Source organism: Euprymna scolopes, chromosome 2 (genome assembly GCF_053919585.1).
Source record: "Euprymna scolopes isolate OS-2025 chromosome 2, ASM5391958v1, whole genome shotgun sequence".
Classification (NCBI taxonomy): Eukaryota; Metazoa; Mollusca; class Cephalopoda; order Sepiida; family Sepiolidae; genus Euprymna; species Euprymna scolopes.
In genome coordinates, this window is record NC_136483.1 from 63,398,794 (window position 1) to 63,406,139 (window position 7,346).

Genomic DNA, 7,346 nt, shown 5'->3' on the forward strand with positions numbered 1-7,346 from the left:
TCAATCAAATCAATCGACCGAGCTAGTACACACACACACACACACACACACGCGCACACACACACACATATATATATATACATTTGTTATTGTTGTTTTTTCAAACGATAAACACGCCTCGAAATTCATTCTTTATTTACTTAGAAAGTCAGCCTTTAATTTGTTTGGGCGTATATAACAATTTTATTTATTTATTATTTTTAAAACAGTAATCTACGTACACGCGTGTTTCGAGGTAATTACCGCTCTTCAACGTAGCTCAACTGTTTCTAGGGATCGAACGTCAGACCATGTTTACGACAGTCCGGTGCCTTAACCGTTAGGCCACAAACCCTAGATGACTTTACTGTTTATTTTTATCGCTTATAAATTTAGATTTGTTATTGTTGTTTTTTCAAGCGATAAACACGGTTAATATTGGCTCCGCCTCGAAGCTCATTTTTTATTTTACTTAGAAAGTCGCCCTTTAATTTGTTTGGACGTATATAACAATTTTATTTATTATTTTTAAAACAGTAATCTCGAAGTAATTACCTCTCGTCAGCGTAGCTCAACTGTTCCTATATATATATATATATATATATATATATATAACCCGTTACGATAAAAAAGATTGTGTATAGGTTGAAAAAAAAAAGAAGACATTACGGGCTAAAACTGAAATATATTGCGATATCTCTCCCCCTCCCCCAAAGGATGAAAGCGAAATTATCCGGACAGACATTTCATTAATGACGTATAAAGTAATAATATGGAGAAAGATTAAAATAAATAGCGTCTTTTTTCACAGAGCAAATATAAGTCGCGTCATGGACCCAGAATAGATGTGTCTTCATTTACCTTAGCATTCCCAGGGGGTTCAGTTCAGGAATCGCATGTTTATTTTGCTAAGAAACCATTAAATAAATCAAATTGAAAATGCATATATGAATTTTGCAACGTCTTATTTATGGAATGATTAATTTTGCGGCTTGTTAATATTTATTGTTGAAAATGACATGTGAAGCAGCTACAGATGAGTCATAAGCCCCCCTCTTTAGGTAGAGCACTGTCGTAAATAGTATCACCCTCTACTTAATTGGCTTAAACATGCAAGGTTCGTTGTTTGTAAATAAGGAGTTTGAGAACTGTAAAAGTTGTGGACGAATGTTTGTTTAAAATAGACGGATGGTTATTTCCGCCCGCCGCTTCCGTTGATGGGCAGAACTTCCGATTGCCAACGCGATAGTCCTAGCTTCAATGCTCGGCTTGGGAGAGGTGCTAGTCTAGCGGCACTGATGCGTTGTGATACAACGAAACAGTACTGTAAAAAACTATTTCAATGATTTAAAAACATTATTACAATGATCTAAACATATTTTTAAATGAAAAAGCAAAACACGGAATAATAAAATAATGTTAAAAAATACATACACATTTTTGGTGACCCCTCTCATTTAAATATACATCTTTCTCTCGTTGGAATTTCTCAACTATTATATATATATATATATATATATATATATATATATATATATATATATATATATATATATATATATAATAGTTGAGAATTATTTTTTTCTCTCTCTCCTTTCTCTTCCCAGATCTTTTTTATTTATAGTTATGTCTCGGAAGTAGAGTGAAAAGCACATCTTATTTTTCTTTTATTAATATTATTTTTTTCCTTGTACACATTTTTGTGAATTATTCCATGGATTTCTGCCTTTGGATTATTATGGACCATCTTCTTCCAATTACGGGATTTCCTTGGATTTTACTTGTACAAATGGAAATTCTTTTAACTTTCTTGAAGTTTTACATTTGGATTTTACCGTCACTGGATTTTATATCTTCCACCAGATTATCCATTCATGTGTAATCACCTTTTTCTTTACCATATTCCTTCTGCTTAACTTATTTTGTTTTCAAGTAAGATCTTTGACTTACTTGTTGTTTCATCAAATACTTCTGCATGCAAAATCCGATCCCGCATTTTGCTAATTCCTACCCTCTGATGAGAAGGAGAGTATTTCTTCGAAACTCCGCGGATTAAGGACTATCGATTTATCTAGTGTTTCCTTTTCAGATTAAATATGTTTTTAACTCATTTCAAAGTGTTTTTTAAACATATTTTATTAACTGTTTGCTCATATTATAAGCTCTATTTCCTATTTGGTTTTATCGAGCTTTTATATCTGGCTGAGATAATTTGATAAATATTAATTCTTTGATATTTATAATTTACTTTAATTTTACCATCTTGGATCATTTTGGTAAATTCAATTGTAATTTTCATTTTATATATATATATATATATATATATATATATATATATATATATATATATATATATATATATATATAACCAAGCTACTATCTTTACATCATCGACGCTCTGATCCCCGTCTGGCATCAACTGAAATGGATGGCTCTCGTCTTGGGGAGGTTCAATGTTTTGACAAGCTTCTGGGATTGACCTTTACTCCTGATCTGAAATGGAACACGTACATCAAATCTGTTGCTGGAAAAATGGTGGGATCCTTCTACCGCTCCAGTAGATATCTCACTGCTGATGCAATTCTCTATCTATATAAAAGCCAAGTACGTGCAAGGATAGAGTACTGCTGCCACATCTGGACAGGAGCTGCTAAAAACAGCTTATCCTGCCTTGACAGAGTACAAACTAGACTTCGTAGCTTAATGGGGGATGCCTTTTCTCTTCCCTGCAATCTCTCTCCCACAGAAGAGACGTTGCGAGCCTGTCTTTATTTTATCGTTATTTCCACGGCAAGTGCCCGTCTGAGCTCCAGTTTCTGGTCTTCCCTCGCCAATCTTTCACGAAAAACACCCGTCTAGCTGTAACCACTGCCAATAATTTTCCCCACTCTTTATCTGTACCTAAATCAAAACGTAGATTCCAAGAACAAAGCTTCTTTCTTAGAACTGCACGCCTGTGGAATTCTCTCCCGTTTGCCTGTTTTTCACCTGACTACAACTTGGATGTCTTCACGTCCAACATAAACAAATTCCTGATAAACCGCCCCCTAAAGTAATCCAATTTATCAAATCTCCATTACTAACGATTACTACAATATTATCCCATTGATTACTGTATACGCAATAACCATTATCCTCGAGTAGCCTCCGGGCCTCGATAAGTCGTGATTCCCTTGTAAAAAAAGCAGTAACATTTTGCTACACGGTCATGAGCATGTTTCGGTTAGCTAGTACATAGAGACCACTTCAGGCGATACAGCTTATACGAAGGCAAATTTTGTTACCTAGCTTCTTCTCTCCTCTTTCGATGAAAAGCATTAGGCTTCGAAATATCATGGTATGAAGAGTTCACACTTATCCTATTACCCCAATTGATGTATACTCTCATTAAATAAATGAATAAATGTATGTATATTTCTATATAGTTTTATATCGTCATTTTTTTTTTATTGATCTCTATAGAAGATTTGTTTTTGAGCTTTGTATTATCCTGATAAGTTTTTCCCTTAAAGTATTGATCTTCTTCTCTTCCTTTAAATCCACACACACACACACACACACACACACACACACACACACACACACACACACACACACACACACACACACACACACACACACACACACATATATATATAATTATAAAACTCAAATAACCTTGTAACGATGTATGTAACCCACTTTCCGGTTTACGACATCCGGTCGCGCATGCGCGCATGACCTGCGCACTGAAATATTAAAGTTATTATTTCGAAATTATTATTTAAGATGGGAAGAGTGGGGTTTAAAATAACTTAAACGTTATGCAGAAATGAAACAAAAAGCAGACAGTATTAACAATGACTTATTTGGATAATTTAAACGCGAAAAAAAACCCCAAAGGAACAATAGGGACGCTGAAATATTAACGTTATTATTTCAAAATTATTATTTAACATGGGAAGAGTGAGGTTTAAAATGGCTTTAATGTAATACAGAAATGAACGATGTAAAAAAAAAAAGCAGATATATCAACATTTGAATTTAACTATAATAAGTATTATGGTATCTGTTCAGTGCATATTTATTATAAGTATGGCCAACCACTTATAATTCAGTAACTATAAATTAAAAAAATAATAATCAATTATAATAAACAGAACGACTCATAGAAATCTATCTATATTCTTTTTTCATTTTTTAATATATTTTCATAGAAATGTTTCTGTTATGTAAAAAAACCTATTTCCTTTACGTCACAAGTGTCACGCTCATACATGAATTCCATAGCTAATATAACATACTGGCCCAACGGGTCACGGGTAGTCTAGTCTAGTATATATATATATATATATATATATACATATATATATATATATATATATATATATATATATATATATATATATATATATAACATTTTCCCATTTTAAAATTTATTGAAAGTGATTAGCAACCTCGTTCAGTGACGTTTTGGGCCAACTTACCTTTCCGCCCTCAGCTGTTTCATTGACTAAAACTACTCACCGGATATTTTGATTGGTGTGCATTCTGACACAGTCCACCTTGTTTTCCTGGTTTTACTTACCTGGGTTTGGTTCATTAGCATACATTATCAGAAGCATGACGGGAATGCTAACAATTGGAGCAGGTGAAGCTATGCTTTTGTATACGATTACACTCGCTTCAATGAAGAGATGAAGAGAGAGAAGGAAAGCAACCTTTCCTTTCTTCCGTAATCCTTCTTTCATTCGTGAGTGGCTTTTTTTTTTATTTTCGCCCCCCTCTCTCATTCTTTTCTTCCTTTTTCCCCGCCTCTTTCTCTCTTTCTTTTCACTCTCACTCATGCCGTCGCTCTTATATAAGCCATTATACATTATATACAACAAGAAAATCTAGCATTGATTAGTATGACTTGAGAGGCAGGCAACCAAAATGACAAATATGACAGGATATTGTGGAGAATTAAAACAGAGATATAAAAGGATCTCCATATATTTGCAAAAGTAAATTAAAAAAAAAAAATTTTTCGTGGATTAATTAACAACATCTATTTACAAAAATAAAATAAGAAAAAAAAAAGGAAAAATAAATGGTATAAAAAAGAACGAACTAGTCCATTTGCATCTTTGAGAGGAGAAAAGGATATACGATTGAAAACAAGAAAACCTACTTGGTAAGATGAAATGATTATTATACTAAAACAGCTCCATAAATTATTACATGAGTAATTTATCTTATATATATATATATATATATATATATATATATATATATATATATATATATATATATATGTGTGTGTGTGTGTGTGTGTGTGTGTGTGTGTGTGTGTGTTGTGTATATATGCTGCATCTTCTTTAAGTACTGTACACCCACACATATGTGTGTGTATGTATGTGTGTGTGTAAATATACATACTGCATCTTCTTTAAGTCCTGTACATACATACACACACACGCGCACACACACACACGCGCGTGCGCGTGGGTGCTGCATCTTGTTTAAGTACTGTTGCCTATAGTAACGGCACCAAACTAGATAATCTACGAAACTTGATGTATTTTTGTTCTGGAATTCTGTCAATATAAGATCTCACAAGAGATATTATGATGTATTATATTTAACTCGTCAATTGGGAAGGGGAAAAATTAATATTCTTAACTTCCTTACTAACTGAACATTTGAGATGTAAAGGAGATTTAATGTAATATTCAAATATATTGCCTCTGATATGGAGATCAAGTGTTAGCATCTTGATTTTTTAAGAGCTTCAACTGAAGTAAAAGAAAACACTCTCCCTCTTTCTATCTATCTATCTATCTATCTATCTATCTATCTATCTATCTATCTCTATACATAGACAGGGTGTCCACAAAGTCTGGCTACTTAATGCAGCCAGACTTTGTGGGCATCATGTAGATTATGGAGCCAGACATTGTGGACACCCTTTAGATTATGTATCCAGACTTTGTGGGCACCCTTTAGATTATGCAGCCAGACTTTGTGGGCACCCTTTAGATTATGTAGCCAGACTTTGTGGGCACCCTTTAGATTATGTAGCCAGACTTTGTGGGCACCCTTTAGATTATGCAGCCAGACTTTATGGGCATCCTTTAGATTATGTAGCCAGACTTTGTGGGCACCCTTTAGATTATGCAGCCAGACTTTATGGGCACCCTTTAGATTATGCAGCCAGACTTTGTGGGCACCCTTTAGATTATGTAGCCAGACTTTGTGGGCACCCTTTAGATTATGCAGCCAGACTTTATGGGCACCCTTTAGATTATGCAGCCAGACTTTGTGGGCACCCTTTAGATTATGCAGCCAGACTTTGTGGACACCCTATATATATATATATATATATATATATATATATATATATATATATATATATATATATATATATATACCAGGTAGAAAGATATCCAAAAATTAAGATAAATTAAATTTCAACAAGGTTCGTTGATAGTGCTCAATAAAAGAGAACAAATTATATCTTATATTATTCTTTATGTAAATACAGTCATAGCTACGATGTGCAGGCCGTTTCGATCATAAACGATCTCAACAGGCGATAAGATTTAAAAATCAAAAAATTGAAAAGTGTTCAAGACACTTTTAAAATTTTAGAGGAGAGAAAATATATTTTGCCATGACTGGCGTGAAGCAAGGTTAATGTTCTCATGTATTTACATAAATAATAATAATAATAATAATAATAATAATAATAATAATAATAATAATAATAATAATATATATATATATATATATATATATATATATAGAGAGAGAGAGAGAGAGAGAGCTGCATAGCGCAACGATTATATTATAAGGAGTCTAGGCAGATTGATCAACGTTTCAACATTTTCATGTTTCGTCAAAGCTCCAGGTAAACCTCGCAGTCAGAAAATAAAATTAAAAATAATTCTGCGGAGACCCTTTACAATGTTTATATAATTTTATTGATATAGAAGTTTTGCGCACGCATTGAGCACTTTTGAACAAATATTGATTTTATATCTGAACTTAATTAATAAATTAATATATATATATATATATATATATAGGCAGCAAGCCATTATTCAGGCATTTCTGATTAAACACGACAGAGTTCATTTTTTTCCGATTTTGGATAACTTTTCAATTCGCCGAACGGACTTTTTTTTTATTTTGGCTAGCCTGTTGTATATTATGGCGCCCAGTAATTGTGGTTCGGCCACATTCTTCTCAACCGCTTTCAATCAGTACATCCGATCGTAGCCAGGACCAATTGTTGTTGTCATTTTCTTTATTGAGGCTTCGTGTATTTATAGTTAGTTCTATTTTTTTTTTTATTGATTATAAAAGTGGGTGCATGTGGTTTAGGGCGAATTATTTTATTTTTA

General features: G+C 33.1%; 1 protein-coding gene across 3 annotated transcripts in view; it reads left to right on the top strand.

Moving 5' to 3' along the window:
• The first annotated feature begins 4,595 nt into the window (after positions 1 to 4,595).
• LOC145291635 (uncharacterized) overlaps positions 4,596 to 7,346 on the top strand; it is a 46,308-nt gene continuing 43,557 nt past the window's right edge. For 2 of the 3 annotated variants that reach the window (XM_080137705.1, XM_080137707.1), the window contains exon 1: positions 4,781 to 5,134. The gene's annotated coding sequence lies outside the window, so the exon portion shown is untranslated. Of the gene's footprint in view, positions 4,712 to 4,780; positions 5,135 to 7,346 lie in introns of those variants that run through there. The other variant, XM_080137706.1, reaches the window with a different exon arrangement.